Here is a 19,808-nt window from a genome sequence, read left to right on the forward strand (position 1 = left end):
ACCACCTACGCATGTAAAGGTGAGTGGCATTGGACAAGGAGGGGGCATCTAGAAGTAGTTTATATGTGTTAGAAATAATACCCCTTTGGTGGGGGCCCTGCATACATAAACGTTCAAAGGAAGTAGGCTTCCCCAGGGTTAATGAGGGTGATAAGGTAGAAAAGAAGTGGCGTATTTGAAGGTAAATATATAGGTGTTGAGAAGGTAGAAGAGATTTTTTCTGGAGATCTGGGAATGAGTGTAACTTACGAATCACCGGGTGTACCAAGTGACGCACTTGAAAAAGGTTAGCTGCTACCCAAAGAGACATCCGGGACATGGCCATATTATCTGGAAGATTAGGGTTATGGAGAATATTTGTCAGTGGGGAGCAATCAGAGGCCAGTGTAAATTTAGCCTTACATTTCCGCCAAACAGCCAGAGAAAAGTGCATGGGACCAAGGAATAGGTGGCGAAAAGAAGAGACATCCACTGTTGAGGTCGACCAAAGGAGGGAGCATGGATGAGCCGGAGACAATTGTAAAGATTCAATCTCAGCCCACGTGTTGGGAGGATAGTGAGTAGACCATGACATGAGAAAACGAAGATGAGTTGCATAGTAGTATGTTATTATATCCGGTACCCCCAAGCCCCCCCTAGAACGCGGAGAAAGCAAAACAGAACGTGCAATCCTGTGCCGCTTGTTGTGCCAAATAAAATGCAGGAAAGATTTCTGGAGGGAGTGAAGTTTGGACATAGGAACGGGAACGGGGAGAGTCGCAAACAGGTATAACAGTTTGGGTAACACGGTCATTTTTAGTACATTAATGCGTCCGAGAAAAGAAATGGGCAGGGCATCCCAGTGTTTCAGAGAACGAGAAATTGCTATAAATAATGGGGGGAAATTGGCCTCGTATATGGATTGGTAAGAGGAAGTCAGATTAGTACCTAAATATTTTAAAGAGTGGGTGCACCACCGGTAGGGAAAGGCTTCCTGAAGCGAGGATAACAGGAATTTTTTTGCATCTGCACAAAGGATGATACATTGAATGAGAAAAGTCTCTTGTGTTGGAGATTGCTGTCTTCATTTACACCTCCAGCCCTCCCGGTGAACTACAAAACACCTACCCTCTATCTTATGAAGAGCAGACAGCAGATATTTCTGTAGTCCTAAAAAACTTTCTGTGCTAGGGTGATAACACTTCTTCTCCATTGATGCAGTACAGCAAGTGAATGTTGTCACCCTGATACAGAAGTGTGTTACTGGTAGAATAGAATACTAATGCAAATCCAAGGACTAGTAAGCTACAGTAGATTTTTTGTTTTTCGTTTCTGGATTTAGACACACTGTAAGATACAAATTTGCAAGAAGATGCTGCTACATAAAATAAACTGGACATGGAGCAGAAGAGAAATACTCCAAATGAAGCAAACAGGTATTGTTAACTTTGTACTTATACCCACTTGTAATTCTATGATTTATTGTATGTTAAAAAGGTGGAAATCCACTTTAAAGTGAACCTTGTCAAGAAATGTTTTATACTAGCATTCCAATATATTCCCTTATCTTCTTTGTAAAGAAAATGAAATACACAAAAAGCATACCTGTATTGGTTTTTTTGCTTAAAGACTTTGACGCCATCCACGCCATGCTGTTCGTTCAGTTTGGCAGAAAATGCCAAACTATTAGTAAAGCTTAGTCTCAGCAGAGATTCTGGTCTTCAGATCGTGTGATATCAATTCCGCCTTTCTTCCCCAGCCCAGGGTTGCACGACAGTCCTGCTTCTGTAGTTCTGCCAGATTTCAGAGGCAGGGACAGAACAAGAAAACAGTATGTTCTCTACCTAGAAAGTCAAATAAAACAAATAAAATATTAGACATAATAGAATTTACACATACACAGCAGTTTGAAATTGGACATTCACTATAAGAACTCATAATATAAAGTCCTCTTTAACCACTTGCCTACTGGACACTTATACCCCCTTCATGCCCAGGCCAATTTTCAGCTTTCAGCACTTTGAATGATAATTGCGCGGTCATGCAACATCGTACCCATATGACATTTTTATAATTTTTTTCACACAAATAGAGCTTTCTTTTGGTGGTATTTAATCACCACTGGGTTTATTTATTTGCGCTATAAACAAAAACGAGCAATAAAAAAAGTTTTTCTTTGTTTCTATTATAACATTTTAAAAACAGGTAATTGTTCTCCTTCACTGACGTGCGTTGATGAGGCTGCACTGAAAGGCAGCACTGATGGGCACTGATAGGCAGCACTGATGGGCACTGATGAGGTGGCATGGATGGACAGCACTAATAGGCATAGATAGGACGCACTGATGAGGTGGCATTGGTGGGAATTGATGAGGAGGTACTGATTATGCTGCACTGATATGCAGCAACGATGATCACTGATAGGAGGCACTGATGGGCACTTATAGCCATCAATGATGGGCACTGATGGCCGACACTGATGGGCAGCACCGACTGACAACCATGACTGGCAGCACTGACTGATGGCATTGACTGGCGACACTACTGGCAACGGCTGGGAGGCACTGGTAGGTAGCACTGCTGGGCACAACTGCTGGGTGGCACTGATGGGTGGCATTGCGGAGGGCACTGGTGGATGGCACTTCTGGGCACTGGTGGGAGGCACTGATTAGCACTGATGGGCAGCACTGGTGGGAATTGATGAGAAGGCACTGATATGCAGCAATGATGAAAACTGATAGACGACTCTGATGGCACTGCTGGGCTCAACTGCTGGGCAGCTCTGATGGGCGCAGCTGGGTGGCACTGCTGGGCACTGGTGGAAGGCACTGGTGGGAGGCACTGCTGAGCACTGGTGGGAGGCAGTGGTGAGCATTGGTAGGTGGCACTGCTGGGTGGCACTGCAGGGCACTGATCATCAGTGCCCTGATGAGCAGTGCCGATCTCCTCTGTGACAGCTGCTGGTTACCGGAAATACTTTCCTTACAATAAACAGCAACTGTATTTACTCTGTGATCTGCTGTGTCTCCTCATCACAGAGATCACCCATTTCTTTTGTTTTTTTTATTATAGAATAGATATATAGTACTTTGGGGGTTATTTACTAAAACTGGAGAGTACAGAATCTGGTGCAGCTCTTCATAGAAACCAATCAGCTTCCAGGTTTTTTTGTTTAAGCTTAATTGAACAAGCTGAAGTTAGAAGCTGATTGGCTACCTTGCACGTCTACCCAGGTTTTTTCCAGTTTTTAGTGTTTTTTAACTTTCTGTTCTTTTTTTGTGTACACTGAGCTGTGCATGCGCTGGGTGTCAGATGAATGAACTCCCATGTGTATGAGTTACATCATCACGGCCTGGCAAATCAAGATGGTTGAAGATGCAGAACTTGGAATAAGCTGGGTAGAAGAATTTGGCGGTGGCCAAGGAGCTCATGAACTTTACATTGCTGGAGCAGAGGCTAACTTTGTTCCTATTTAATCAAACTATATCTAAAGCCAAATGTTTTTTCCCTTTGTAGAGAAAGTAAGGAATAATTAAACCCCATCAAGCATTTTTTTGTCTGTCGGGCTGGGAAAATTTCCCTCCACTGCCTGACCCATAGACATGGCATGAAGCGAGAGGAAATGTCTCCAAACGTGAGGGGAATTCCCTGCAAAGAGTCCCGCTGTCAGACTACAAAGTCCCAGTGGGGGAGGTTCCTTCATCCTTCTTGTTTGTATGAATGGAAGAATCCATTTGTTTTTTTGTTCAGCCCATCAGCACTATCCCATTTATGGCCATCTGTGGCCAGCTTTAGACAGTTGTCACTGGAACAAGTGTTCCTTTTGGAAGATGTATCCTCTGTTCTGGCAACAAATAGAATCTTTGGATTTTTTTCCCCCATGTTTAACCCTTATGACAATGGACACCAGGACAAACTGCGAAAGTGAATCTCCCAAACTGAAACAAAGACAGCAAAAAACACCTGCCAAGGGTTTAGACCCTTCTCTTCTCTATTGGAATCTAAAAGTTTTAGGTTTAAATACACTATAACTTCCCTAGTGGTATGATTATGTCAGTATTTCTGTGCTCAAAGCGGTACATTGTTTTCAATATGTTGTTTTTTTATTGTAGACCTGTAATTCTTAGGAATAACTCACTGAAATCTGTCCGAACAAGAGTCTAGTAAACATCCCAGGTACGATAAAATGTGAAACACGAAATCATAAATTATAATATAATAAATAATCATAAAAAATAATAATATAATAATAATAATACTAATTCAATATTGTAATCAAACCAAAAACACTAAAATTTGAAATAGAGCGCCAGGTTCGCACATCACTGAGCTCAGTCGCAAAATCGTTTTCAGTGTCTGATGATGAATTTCCCCACAAATAACAAAGTGGTTGTAATTTACTATCACTGTTCTCTAGCTGGTCTAAAACCACTTTTGACCTAAAGGGACGCTTTGTGGATGCCATGGACATTTCTCAGTTTCCAGGCAGAAAGAACGGTAAAAATGCAGGCAGGGCACAGGACAAAGCACTCGGGACAAAATGTATGTGAAATGGTTTGACACAGTAATGTAATACTATCAGATTTTAGTGTATTGAGTGAATGTCAAATTTTTACATTTTTGAAATTCCCGCCGGTTCCACCCCCCGTACGTACCGACGCTCGCAGGGAACGGAACCCGGAAGACAGATGCCAGCATCAGCTGGAGGGCATGGCCGGGGACACTGCAGGGGGGACATCGCGGGACAGCAGGACAAGGTAGGTGCTCGAGGGATCCCAGAGCAATGTTGCAGTGTAATCCCGAGTGTAGCTCGGGGTTACTGCTTCTGATACTGAAAGTTAACCCCGAGCTACACTCGGGATTACCGCCAGGGGGGTACCTAGTCATAATCAAAGCCCACATACAACTGCATACTTCAACAGCCTAGTGATAGGGCCTCAGTAGCCAACAGAAATGTTGACATTTGATTGCTTGATGGTAAGGGAAGGGCTCAAATACCCCAAACATAAATTTGAGGAACTAAAAAAAAACATCAATTTCAGGCCATGGTTAGTGTCTGCTTTTCAGAAACATCAAGAGTCTGTACATGTTGTTTAACAGGTTCCCCTTGAAGTTGGCCAAATAAATGCAAAACATGCAACTATGAAGATCCAATCCCACAGACTGGTTCCTAAACATTTATGTTCAGATCCCCTAAGCATGCATGTCTATGCCTACACAGTGGGAGAGGAACCCCAGTTGCCAAGTCGTGAACAGATGACTGTTTCAGCTGGAATAGGTCAGTAAGTACCTGTATTGACAGGCTTTGGTCTTATGTCAATAACATCCATTTGAGATTCTTCACAGATCTTCCAGAATTAATTGACAGATGTATTTGACCTGCAGTTGAGCTCCCTCTGACCTACATTTGACCTATTTCAAGTAGATTTTCCATTCCTACAGACTTTTATAGGAATACAAAACCCATTTGATGCAAATGAAAGCCGACACATGGTCTAACAATCAAATCATGTCTAAAGTCAGCTTTAAAAAAAACTAAAAATGAACATCTTCTGTTCTGCCGTTTCATGAACCCAATGAGAAGAATAACATTTCCTTACAAAAATATTATGAATACAGTGCCCTTTCCTGTCCTTTGAAAGTTAAGACGCAAAGAGCAACACAGACAGTCTGCTGCCACCACATGAGGCTTAAGCTGTCTTATCTATTCATTAAGCAGTTGATTTTGGCAGCAGCCTGGCTGAAAAAAAAGTATATTTCTGTAAATAAATCTGTTGCATTGCGTGTTCCAGACATTTCTTAATACTTGGCAATTGAGCTACACTTTTTTTTCTCAAAGTTTCAGGTGCACAATTAGCAAAAATAAATCTGTTCCTCTGTACAGGATTTGAAATATAGGTTAATATTTACATGGTAGACTGTAAAACCTCCAGTTAATTAAGCATTTAAATATTTGCAGAATGGAGATTGCACTTCCCTAAGATAGTGTACAACACGATAAAAATGCGTTATCAAAAAGAAAATATTATAAAATGTATAGAAGTCATTAGATAAACTTTATTTCATTTACAGCCGTGTTTCACATTTTTCAGGCTTACAGATTTTGCTTTGAGCATTGAAATGTTCCCAACGCAGATGCAGAGATGATCTACTGTCTGCTGGATAAAAGGATTTTGCAAAAGAATAAAAAAAATCTAAATCCCCAGTTTGATTGGCGCTCCTCAATGTACAAACATTACCCTGTTTTGCCCAGGCACCATTTGCAAATGTTCTCAGGTGCTATTGTAACATTTCCCATAGCACTAGTATTTTTCAGAAGGCCAACATCAATGATCTGTTACTTGTAGGATTTCTACATTTTTCAGGCAGACAAGCTCTTTAGCAAGAACTAATGACCTGTACTCGATACGGTTTTTACATCTGAGCAAACCATGCCATTTAAGGTGTATGTCAAGAGAAATACATTTTCAGTACAATCTCAAATACACGCACTTTATCATGTGTTATATTCCTTTAAGGCTTCATTCACACGGCTGCAGAAATTTTACTGATGTTATTACATGTGTTTTCTAGGATAAAAGTTCTTGCATAATGCTCAGTATTATAGAGAAGTTTAAACACGTAAAGTTGCACAAAGATGCGTATGCATACATAACTTGTTTTTAGGATAATTTATTGCTCCCCTTTGTTTCAACTTGATTTACTGTACATACGTACAAATGCATATAAATGCATTTATATGTGTAAGACCATAAATCGCATGTTTTTAAACTCAGATTTTTGTATTCTTTGTTACAGATCTGAAAGCAGCTAATGTTTAAGTACCTGTATGAATGGCTCCATTGAAAACAATGCAGCTGTATTTAGATGCTTAATTAAAAAACACTTATATATGTGTTTTTCTTTGGTAAATGAAGGCTAAAATGCTGCCAGTCCAGAAACATACTTAATGTTCTCCTCATTTTCTACTTGAGTTATCAATGTTATTATCAGTATACAGGATTTATATAGTGCCAACAGTATATGCAGTGCTTTAAAACATAATGGCAGACAGTGAACTTACAATACAATTCGATACAGTAGGAATCAGATTTCCCTTTACTTTCTGTCCTATAGCCACAACAAGAAGGGACAGGAATTCTCTCTTAAGTGAGAGAAAACCCTTGTTGCCACCAGGGAAACTTTACACCTATATTGGACTGTTCACATGCAAATGTAACACAGCATGTTGAGGTAACAAACTCACTAATTCAAGCCAATGGCTTGGCTCCTGGTTGCAGGGTATTAGTTCTATTGAAAATTTCCATTTGCCCAAAAAATGGCATTCAGGAGGCAGTAGGGTCATCAACTGAATGCCTGACAGGGGCTGATTAGCCACACTCTGAAAATTGATCCACCATGGATCACTTTTCAGAAAATAGTGAACTTAGCCAGAAAATATACGTGGCGTTAGAACTAAACTATTTCAACAAATGTTTTCCCTACTAAATATGCAATGTTTTCAATAATTAATAGGCACATAATGTCACTGTACATCATGTATACAGGATACCCTCCCACACCATCACCTCATGCAATAATTACAGGCAATATCATGTCAGCTATATAAATATTATTCCTTTCCCATTGTGTTCCAGCACAAACATCTTTTGCATATCTGAGAGAGTAATATTCACTTGTTACCTCATCATTAATACTAAACAGCGATAAGGGAATGTTTACCATGGGGGCTTGGTGTTCAAATGGTGTACAAACAAATATGCATACAAATGAGTAATTAATTCTTTATGGATTGCCGTTGCCAGTTATGGAAATCCTGCTACATGAAAAACATTGTGCGTTTATAGAACTTTTAAGGACGTGAAAGTATTTTGTCTATAGCAAAGAATCAGCTCAACTGTCATTTCTCCTGTAACAAGCTCAAAAATGGGAGTCAATAATTAATTGTCTGTCTCAAAGAGCAACAATACATTCCCTTAAAATTTTAAGTGTGAGTATAATAAATATTTTACATTTTTGGTTGGAGTATGATGAAAGAGTTAGTGTATGTAAAGGCAACTTTTTTTTTTGGTTTAGGTAGTGTAAGGAAAGCTTAGACCCCTAGTCAGGTTTATATTGTTTTGGAGTCATCACTGAGGGAGATTTACTCTTTATTTGCCCTGATGACCATTTGCACTAAGATAGAGAGTGAAAAAATCCTGAATTTTAGAGTTGTCACCAGGGCAAATGGTGAGGGCAAAACCCCCAATGTGGACACCTATTCCAAGGATAACGTTGGCACTTCTGGTTGTAGAAACACAATGCTATGCCTCTGATCTAGCAAATTAGGTAGGCCTTATACCTGCTTAAAGCAGAACTAAGCCCTCATTTCCTTTACAGTGTAGCACCTACGAGTGTCGTTACAGAAGGTAAATTTAATGACTCACTCAGTAGTTGGAGTGAGCATGTCTGAATAGGGGTCAAGTCCAGGTCAGACCTGATTAGGCAGGATAACTCAGCAGGTTGGGCCTCTATCGCCTCCACCTGGTTCTGGAGGCCCATGGAAACTTCCAGAAGCCAGTGAAAGGGGGGTGGAGACCTAGATCTGCTTATTCATGGGAGTCTGACCAATCCCAGGCCAGAGGCCCTGGTAGTGTGGCAGACTGCCCCTGGATATAAGTAACCATCTCAGCAGAGGTCTGGAGTTGGGTGGAAGATGGATTACTGAAGGTACTGCTGTTTAGCCTGGGAGGGAACCCCAGCAAGGAAGGTCTACCTACAGGCTAGAGGCTACAGGAAAGAAAGCTGACAGAGGGAGTTCCATTGCCTTACTGTCCACCAGGGAAGGAAAGCCTGCAAGCAGGGGAAACAACTGGCTCAGTGAGAGGCCAGAACACAGTTTACCCAGAGCTAGAGGATACAAGGACAGTGTAAGTACCTCTACACCCCTGGGGCCAACAGAAGAAAGGGCTGCTGGGTGCAGTACTTAACTAGTTTTCCCTGGGACAGTGCTGCATGCCTGTCTTGGAATCTCTTGCTCCAGGGTACTCTTCAAAGGACAGCCAGGTGGATGGGCATTTCCTAGCTGGGGTCTGAAGAGAGTTCACTTAGAAGAGATCAAATGCTCCTCACAGAGACTGTGCTATTGATTTATTTAGAGAGTGTGCCGCTCTGGCTGGAGTAGAAAGTTCAGGATATACCTTTCTGTGCATAAAAAGGAAATTTGTCCTCAGAGTTGTAACTGAAACTCAAATTTGACATCCCATATACAGTATCTCTATCCCTATCCAAGTTGTTTATCCCCAAATAAAACAACAAAAACAAGCTCTTGGACTGGTTACTGACTCTGAGTGGAAGTCTGAAAATGCGTGTTGCCTGGCTGTGCAGGATATAGGAGGACCCAATACTCAGCGTCTCTTGCAGGGGTGAACAATACAACAGCCATGGAAGCTACCTTTGTAGTTGCCATGGGACTGCGCATGTGATTATTTATGACACCAACCATTTGATGGCTTGACAGTTTTGTTGACAGCACAAGTATTTCATGGCATGACTTAAATTTAACGGTTTAAGTTTCACTTTAGGTTCTATGGGTTACATGGAGATGCACTGATCCAAAATCACAGTACTTGCATCCAGCATGCAACCATACCTGTAAAGCCTTGTTGTCTCAAGTACATCATGGGTGGATTTTCTGTTCCCTACAGGAGCCAAATATATTATTAATTGCTTCTTACCCCAATCTCCCATTTTTTACTCTTTCCAAGTGTGTGTACGCATCAGTTTCATTACTCTTTTACTCATCACTCTCATTACCATACTCTGATTTATACCTTCAGTCACTTATGACCATTCTCTTCATAGTATGGTAGGAACACAAGGGACATCTTAGTGTGTTGCATGTTGTTATCATTCTTTACCCTAAAGGAGCACTCTCCTATTCTACAGATGGCAGTAATTCTCAGTTACCTGCAGTCTTCCTTTGAGATTCAGGAAAAGTAATGTGCACATGGACAGAACATTTCCCAAAACAATAAAATGCAAACATTTCATAGCACACTTACAATCTATTTAGACTACATGCTTCCAACAATTTACATTAAATACAGAGGGTTTAGGTCTCATGCATTTGCAAATATATGTGGAAGCCACACTGCCTCGTCAAGATCCATCTTTTTAGTGTGATCATCAGTTCTAATCTAGCGGATCTCCCATTTTGGGACATATATATCAATGAAAACACTGAGAGCACATATGCCTTAATGTAGCCCTTTGATGCTTTCTATGATGTTCAGGGATGCAGACTGTAACCACACGTGCGTTGGTCATTAACACCTTTTATTGCTTTTGGGACCTAACCAAAACACACTTTAGGTTAAAGGGGGTGATCCATAGCTTCTGTCATTGCTATTTACCTGCAAGGTTGGCAGAGGATTTGGGGGGGCTGTGAAGATAATTCAGAAAAGTGAGCACCCAGAGTTGGCTGTTCTATCAGTTGAATCTTTAGCAGGCAAGAATCCCTCAACAGATTACTGTTAAATAAATCAACCCCAATGCAGTGGCGCGACTATGGCCATAGCAACCCATGGAGCTCTATTGGATCTAGGGTGGGAGGGGGACTCCATTAAGGAGAATGTTGAAGCAGATTAGCCTGTTAAATCTCCAATCTAGAAAAGATTAAGTCAAACACACAGGTGGAGTCATCAGGATGGTTGCTAGTCACAGATCTTCTTCTGTGCAGTAGGAAGCATTTGTTTAAACATCTTAGCAGTAAATATTTATTGCCCTCAGAACATCTACTTCTACTACAAGTCACTCAGCTGAAATTAACTCTATGATTAGTCCAGTCAAAAATCACTTCAGCTAAAAATTGATAAGATAGCTGAGCTGAGATTTGTAATTCTGCATGTAGTGCTACCCTCGCAAGGGCTGCTTGTATTTCTGCCCCAGTTTCCCCTTACTTCGCCCCGCAGCCAGGCACAGCCAAACACACACACACTTCCATTCATTGTCGTCAATGACCAGTCTAGAGGATGTTTGTTTTTGGAGTTTTATTGTAGAACTGGGGATAGGGGATTTAATAAGATACTCCAAAATTAGAACTATTCACACTAAGCTGATCTCCTAGTTGAACACTACAGAGGTCTAGACTGAAAGCAGATAGCAGACTTCTCTTTAACCACTTCCTGTCCGGACACTTTTTCCCCCTTCCTGTCCATGGCAATTATCAGCTTTCAGCGCTATCACACTTTGAATGACAATTGCGCGGTCATGCAATACTGTACCCATATGAATTTTTTACCATTTTTTTGTGACAGATAAAGCTTTATTTTGGTGGTATTTATTCACCGCTGGGATTTTTTTTTTTTTTGGCTATGTAAATGAAAAAGTCCAAACATTTTGAAAAAAGTGTTTTTCTTATAAAATTTTGCAAATAAATAATCTTTCATCATAAATCTTGACCAAAATGTATTCTGTTATATTTTTAGTAAAAAAAAATAAGCCAAATTAGTTTATAACCAAAAATTATCATTTTTAAAAATTTGTTTACATTTTTATTTTATTTTTTTATATTATTATGTATGGGTTGTTTTTTTTTTTTTTTTACATACTGTCACCCTAGCAGTACAGTGTCACCATGGTGACACTGTACTACTTGTGGGGGGTGATGAAGATTTTTTTTTTTTACAGTGATTGCTTTTACACCCATATAGAATGTAAAATCAATCATTTCTCTTTCTCTCTGTCTGCATTCTTGCAGCCATTGAGAACTACTGAGTGAGCTGTGATTGGTCACACCTTGTCACATGGTACAAGGCTGTTGTGAATAGCCTTGTACCATGTGACCTCTGTGATCATTCACAGATTTCACACGTAGTAAGCAATGATGTCACAAGTGACATCTTGCTTACTACTTTGCATGTGATCACTGATTGGCCAATCAGTGATCACATGATCGGGACCTCGTACAGAGGTCCTGTCTGACGATCGCGGTGCTGCGCGCTCCCAGGGAGTGTGCACAGCTAGAAAAGGCGGGTGCCGTTTATGAACGGCAACCCGCCCCTGGAGTGCTGCCGCCCTGCCGTTTATAAACAGCAGGTGGACGGCAAGTGGTTAAAGTTTAGCAACAAGCAGTTTCAGGAGTGAGCTAAGTCCCTTTAGCAGTAGCAGTAGTACTGGGGCTAAGCTCTTCAGGTACAGGCTTGTTATGGTAAATTGTAGAAGTCTAGGAGTAATAAATATGAGCAAAGTCCTTTGCAGTAGCACTCGTTGGACAAGCTCTTCAGAACACCAGCCAGTGTTCCCTTCTCTCAGACCCATGCTGACTATCAAGCACCAGAGGGGTAGCAAAGCACACAGAGTCCCCAAGATCTCTCAGTGCCTGTACTCACAAGCCCAAGGACAGAATGGTTGTCTCCTTCCAAACTTCCAAGCAACTCTCTCTCCAGTGATACCAGACAGATTTTTGGCAGACTGCTCCCCTCAGTCAGCGTACTGTAGGACCAGGGTCACTCTCTCCAAACCTCAGGCTCTCAGGTCGACCCACCCGAGACCACATGGCAGCAGGTGCCAGGCAAGGCAGCCTGCCTCCAGCCTGGCTTTGTGAAATGTTCATATTCATGTTGTTCTTTTGCCTAGGCTCTACCCATGTTCTGGAAAGCTCTCATAGCTTCCTGAAGGTGGGCAGAACTCGGACAAACTAAACAAACACCAGAGCATCATAACCAGATGTCAGGAAACTAGTGCAGCTAATGATAATTGTTCTTCAGTTAATGCTAATTCCTGTGCAGCTAATACTAATTCCCATGCAGCTAATGCTCGTTCACGTGTACCAGCACATAGACAAGCCTAGGCTAATATCCAGCGTGCACTGACACGTAGGCAATCCCGAATTGGCACCAAGCTGCCTATTTAAAGGAGACTCAACTGTGTACTAATTGCTGGATGTTCCTCAGCTCCCTGTGACCCGTGTTCCTTCTTGTACTGACTGATCTTCCGTTGCTGACCCGGCTTGCTCCTGACTTTGGATTCCGGATTCTGACCTCGGCTTGCCTTAGACTACTCTCTTCCTGATCTCCTGGAGCTGACCTTGGCTTACCTCTGACCAGGGGCAGACTGACAACTCATGGGGCCCCCAGGCAATTGGAAATCATGGGACCCCTGTGCCCTCACCAACACTCAAACCACACCAAAAAAATCCTATGAAAGGTATCAGGGGCATCTCATGGGGCCCCCTACTGACCCTGGGCCCTCCGGCAAAGCCAGAGTGCTCGAATGGTCAGTCCACCCCTGCCTCTGACTATTCCCTGCCTGATCTCCTGATTTTAACCTCAGCTTGCTACAGGACCTGGCTCTGCTTGCTGACCTGGTACTGACCCTGGCCTGCCTCCTGACCATGCTACTGTCTTACGGTGTATGACTCTGGCTCATCTTGACTACATCCCTGACCGTGGCAATCACGTGCTATCAAGCTATCGGAGCCTGTGCTTCCTTGAGCCTTGTACCTCTGTCACCACATTCAGGGGTGCTCGGACCAGATCCCCAAGCAAAGCCCTCTTGTCAACTCAGCCTTCATCCAAGGTACGTGACACCAGATCTAACTAATTATTCACAGCACTCTGTTAAGCAGAGAGCCCAATTAGATTTACTAACAATCTCTCTGGTAAGCAGAGAAACACAGCTATGCTTAACCAAGCTATATAAATCCTAGCACCTGACAAGGAGGGTGCTACATGCAAAAATCTATAATTTGAAGTCATCTTATTAAAGAACTAGAGTATGTATAGGAGCATTAAAGTAATTGTGAACATACAATGTTATAGACTCTCTCTGATTCAGTTATAACTATGCAGGTACCATAACTGCTTTTTCTTACTTTCAGAAATGATCTTTCTTACCTTTTTAATAAGGTTAAAAAGTTGTCACATGAACATGTGCATCTCTTTTTCCTAATAGTGTGTGTGTGTGTGTGTGTGGGGGGGGGGGGGGGGTTACAGGATACTGTGCAGACAGACAGTGTGCCTGCATTCCCTAGGATGTTCGGATTGATGAAATATGAAGCCTGTGCTTTAGAAGGGGCAATGTTCAAGAGGCAGGCTCTGATTGGTTGGGAAGGAGGATGCCAGAGGCATGCTGTTTCTGGTTGTGGTGGTGTGGTGGCTGAACAAACTACAGGCATGCTGTATGACTGCACAGTGTCCTGTACATCTAAATAGCCAGCCAAAGGATGAAAATTGACCACGCTAACACAGATCAGCTTCTGTGCTTTGTGTAGTCAGTTTAGAACAGGGAAAAAAGTTGACAGCAGGATCAACCAGATACTTCTGATGGAAGAAGTACATGAAAATTATAGAGACTATGATTTATACAATACACATATGTGAACACACACATAAAAATAAATATATAGGGTAGTATATACTTTACAATTATGTCATAAAAAATATTGTGATTATTAATTTTATCATTATTATTTTTAAAAATACAAAAACTCTAGGCTTTTTTTGTTTTGTGTTATTGACTTTTAGACCACCTGTTTCAGCACTTGCTTGCTATTATGGTGGATGGGCTTAAAATTAAACTCGTCCCTGATCTCTGATATTAAAAAAAAAATGAGCTGGAAAAGCTGGAAATTTATGTTTAAAAGTGATTTCCCTGCATTGCTGTCCCCCTTTCTCTTCAGATTACTATGAACCAGTGCTATGGATATTAGTTGCATACGGACTATGTGACAGCTCTCTTGGTGCCTGTCCTCAATTTAGGCATAATTTATGTTAAGATCAGGGACACATATGAACTCAGTTGACACTGTCAGGTGCCACAGAGAGAGGTCACTAAGGAACCCCATCAAAATGTTGCTACAGGGGACCCATAATCCCAAGTTACGCCTCTGTCTTAATGTATGCATTTACTTTATGCCATGTGGACATTTGTGGCTGCTATATTCAATTAGAATATCAGGGTCACAGAGAACATTTCAAAAATGACATTTGCCTTTCACCTTTCTGCTCCACCAGATTTCTGTAGGATATCACTTTATTACAGAACATAGTAAATTACAGGATTTATTGGTATGAATCAAGGAGGAAATAGTAAATGATAGGATTTATCGGTATGAATCATCAAACAATATATAGTAAATGACAGCATTTACCCATCCGGTGCATCAAAGAAAACTATTTGGCTGGCAGAGGGTTTAAAGTACAATTCTGGTAAAGTAAATAATTTTCTTTTTAAAAACATTGCAAGGAGATCAGATTACTGAAATGCAGGCATGCTGAGACGCTTGTACATAGCTTTCAATCTCTTCCCAAATGCTCCGGGAGTATGGAAACCTGGCGCTCCATTATGAAAATACCAACTGTTAAAGTAATCTCGGTACACAGTTAACTCTTTCCATGTGTCACCATTTATGTTCTAGGTAAATTTCCTTGCATTTTGCACTTAATTCAGTTACTAGCTAGCTTAAACTAAAACTAAAGGCAAACCTTTTTTTTTCTACTTGTAGATAGAGCAGAGAGGGATTACAGCACCTGCCATGTTTTTACTGCTGTACTGTATGACCATTAGGGAGAATCACCCATTCTGTCTGTACTAGTGACCTTTATCACTGCAAGTAAAAGTAATAGAAAATCCCACATTCAGGGGTAGACTGACAACTCATGGGGCCCCCGGGCAATAGGGGATCATGAGGCCCCTGTGTCCTGGCCCACACCCAAAAACGCCTATGAAAAAGTCAATGAAAGGTACCAGGGGCATCTCATTGGGCCCCCTACTGACCCCGGGCCCTCGGGTAGTGCCCGAGTGCTTAAATGGTCAGTCTGCCCCTGCCCACATTTTGGGTTTTGCTCAAAGAGGAAAAGGGGGTAAATCCTCGGATGGGGACCTAGTTCTTATCACAACCAGCAATTAACCCACTTTGGAGGGATTTCTTCTAACCTCATGTTTTGGCTATGTGACAGCAAGGGAAGAAAAATCTCCCCAATGGGATATAGTTGGAAAAAATAAATAATAGTGTAAATAAACAATAGTTTAAAATAAAAAAAAATGCCTTTAGTTCTACTTTAGGTATCTATTCACACTGCTGTGATGTGGCAAAGTGCTACGTTATGTGGATTTGTGCAATGCAGTGCCAATCTATCTTAATTGCACCCCTATTCATTTTGCAATGCACAGTAATACGCAGTAATTCACTACTTGGTGTTGTGGTGCATTATGTTGCAATCAATGGTGCATGTCTATTTCATATGAATGGGCTTCCTAACATAAAGCACATTAATGTGCAGCATGGTGCATATTAAGGCGTGTGCATTGAAACAACACATCAAACTGCAACTGTGTGATGCACCCTAAAGTGTGCCCGTTCTTTTTTCAGGCCTTTCTTTTTCATGCTGACCATGCACAAGAAAATTTTTCGCTATGTCTTCTACTTTCAACATGCTTTCAATTGCAAAAATTACTCGGCAAAGTAGAGGAACCTACCACCAATAGTTCTGAGCATTTTATATTAAACAAAATTATGGGTGGAAGTCAGATTGCCTTAATTTGTTTGGTTGATTGCTAGAAACTGGCAAAAAAGGTTAAATTTACCATATAACATGCAAATGCGTGACATATATGTTCATCTCAGTGTGATTGACTGGAGCAACACAAGCTTTTTTTTTTTAATTCTTATATAAGGCTATTTGATAAATGGAGTCCAATGTATTCCAGCAAGCAAGTTATCTTTCTATAAAACTGCATTTTAAATAATAAGTGTTTGTTTTAATATAGAATTACTTCCTATCTGTTGGTCATAAGAAGAACTTATTTAGATGAAATAATATTCCCTAGTAAATCAATTCTTGATTTAACAGAGTAACGGAGCAGAAAAGTAATGTAGATAGTTCTTTCTGTGTTAAACATTATATTTTATAGCATTTTCAGTGCCTATCAATATTTATGGAGCCTAAGAAAACAGAATTAAATTAGAGCTTGTAAAATGTAGTCTATAAACTGTTGGTAACAAGAGCTCCTGCTGAGGACTGGTCTAGCACAACAGTCAGAGTTTAAAGCTGAACTCCAGGAATGATTCATGTTGTGTAGTTACATTGGTCCAGCTTGGCACATTGTTAAGTATGCACATCTCATACTTGATGGCCCTTTCTGCCAGTGTCAGGTGATACACTGATGAACCAAATCCTCCTATACACATTGATCAGCTATAACTTTATGACCACCATCTAATATGAAGTAGGTATCCCTTTTGCTGCCAAAACAGCAGACTTTTTTTCCCAGCATATCCCACAGACACTCGATTGGACTGAGATTTGGAGAATGTGGAGGCCAAGTCAAGACCTCCAATTCGTTTTTACGTACCTCAAGCCATTCTTGAACCATCAGTGTAGCAAAGTACATTATCCTGCTGAAAGAGGCCACTGCCATCGGAGAATACTTGGGGTTATTTACTAAAATTGGAAGGTGCGAAATTGGGTGCAGCTCTGCATAGAAACCAATCAGCTTCCAGGTTTTATCGCCAAAGCTTAACTGAAAAAGCTGAGGTTAGAAGCTGATTGGCTACCATGCACAGCTGCACAAGATTTTGAGTGCTACAGTTTTAGTAAATCTCCCCCACTGTTTCCTTGTATTTGTTCACTAGCAATGTTTAGGTAGATGGTACGTGTAAAAATAACATCCATATGAATGGAAGGATCAAGGTTTCCCAGCAGAACACTGTCCACTGGATAACACTGCCTCCACCCCTTGCCTTTTTTCCCATACTGAATCCTTGTGCCATCTCTTCCCCAGGTAAGTGACGCATACACACCAGGCCATCCACATGATGTAGATTCATCGGACCAGGCCACCTTCTTCCATTTCTCTGTGATCTAGTTTTGATGCTTACGTGCCCATTGTAGGTGCTTTTGGTTAAGGACATGGGTCAGCATGGGCACCTTGATTGGTCAGCAACTATGCAACAGCATACACAACAAATTGCAATGCCCATTTCTCAGCTTTCAAACACACCAATTTATGGACAATATGTTTGTTTTCTATCCAGTATATCCCACACCAAGTTTTAGATGCCATGTCACAAAATAATCAATGTTATTCACTACTCGCTTTGTTCATTTTTTATTTCAGAGGTTTTCAACCATATTAAAAGAAATTAAAACACTTTGGCAGATAAAATTCCATTTTGGAATTTTATCTGTACAGTATTAAACTAGCAGTACCTATTTTTCTTTCACTACAGGCTTCCATTAACATTAGAACATGCATTTATGGCCACACATGGCATGTAGTAGGTTGCCACACATATTGCTCTAGAAAACTCTTGTATGTATTTGTGTATGCTCTAAGGTAAATGCAACTTTATATAAAACTACTGTACCCCTGTTCCAAGTCTCTACAGCAAAATAAAAATGTAGTCAAGTACCTGTGTTCAATTAAAATAACAGATCCCCATGCCTGGAGTTGGGGCGGTACACCAGCACTTTTGGTTCACATAGGAACTTGGAAAAGGCACAATGCCGAAGATGGAGTCTGCCCATGATTTGTATGAAGCTGACCAAATCTCCACCGTCTTTAACTGAAACCAAACTGGAAGCTTCAAGTGCTGGAGCTATTATTGGTAAACACCATCAGCCCTGGGCACAGGAACCAGTCATTCCAGCAGGACACATGTAATGGGTTATATTTAATCTATTGCAGTTAATGTATTTGATTTAAAGCTAAATACACTGCTCAACATGCACAAGAACAACCAAAAGTTTGTAAGTCTGTCCATCCAGTCTTGTAATTTACACAGCCCTGTCACACAGCAAAGCCAGGTTGTTGACCTGAATTTTTTCTACTTTCGTTAGGCAATAAGGGTTCATTCAGTGGTGTGGTATATTGTGCTGGGATTCATTAAATCATTTCTGTGAAGCCTATTAATGGCCTCAGCTAAGACTGTAATTCCTTTGAGTGGCTGGTAGTACAGGTCTTTAAGCAGTAAACAAAACTTCAGACCCTTTTAGGAAACTTTTGCTTGACCATCTCCTGTCCACCCATAATACACTTGGCTCTCCAGTCAATGGCCAACGGCAACTCTACAGCTTTTTTGTGTGTACTGCTTGCTGCTTCTTGGGAGGGTAATGCTTCTATTACAACATTGTAGTTGCAAGTAACTTAATTTACTCACTGATGGAACACTAATAAAGTGATCAAGTCATGTAGTCAGCACAGAAATGGGCTTCTTTCCTCTGGATAATGGTTGCACTATGTTGTCAGCAATTACATCTTCATTTTATAGTATGGCAGATGTGGATCAATTTAGGCACAGAGATCAAAAAAATATTTGCATTACAAATACGCAAACTGACTTAAAAATTGTTTTACAATTCAAAAAACACACAAGAATCACACACTCACTCACCTACATAGAAGATGTCACCTAACAGGAAAAAAATACTTTAAAATCAAAGGCTCATTACATTCTCCAGAGTTAATCAAATATTAAAAGTTACCAGGAAAAAAATTGAATAAGGTAATAGCATGCAATAATTTGATTGTAAGTTCTTCGTATTGATACATTATTCATAGCAATCCATTGCAGAAAGCAGAGGATAGTGATGTATAGCTGTTTGATTAATGCAGCCTTGTCATGCCACAAGACTGGATTAATCTTGTTTTAATAGGCCACTATAATCAAAATAAAAAACATATTTTATATTTATATGGTATTTTGCTTTCTCATATTTGCAAGTCTACTTTATTAAATATGTTTTATTTATGTATATTCATAACCTAGATTAGTGGTTTCCAAGCTCAGTCCTCAAGTACCCCCAAAAGGCCATGTTTTGGGAATTTCCCCTAACAAAATAGCT

General features: G+C 40.7%; 1 protein-coding gene across 2 annotated transcripts in view; it reads right to left on the reverse strand.

Annotated features, from left to right (window-relative positions):
- LOC149451703 (heparan sulfate glucosamine 3-O-sulfotransferase 1-like) overlaps nucleotides 1-19,808 on the reverse strand; it is a 192,126-nt gene that overhangs the window by 96,382 nt on the left and 75,936 nt on the right. For both annotated transcript variants that reach the window (XM_089690282.1, XM_089690281.1), the window contains exon 2: nucleotides 1,585-1,823. The gene's annotated coding sequence lies outside the window, so the exon portion shown is untranslated. The remainder of the gene's footprint in view (nucleotides 1-1,584; nucleotides 1,824-19,808) is intronic.

Source organism: Staurois parvus, unplaced genomic scaffold (assembly GCF_062004578.1).
Source record: "Staurois parvus isolate SC_StPar_1 unplaced genomic scaffold, SC_StPar_1.0 ptg000525l, whole genome shotgun sequence".
Classification (NCBI taxonomy): Eukaryota; Metazoa; Chordata; class Amphibia; order Anura; family Ranidae; genus Staurois; species Staurois parvus.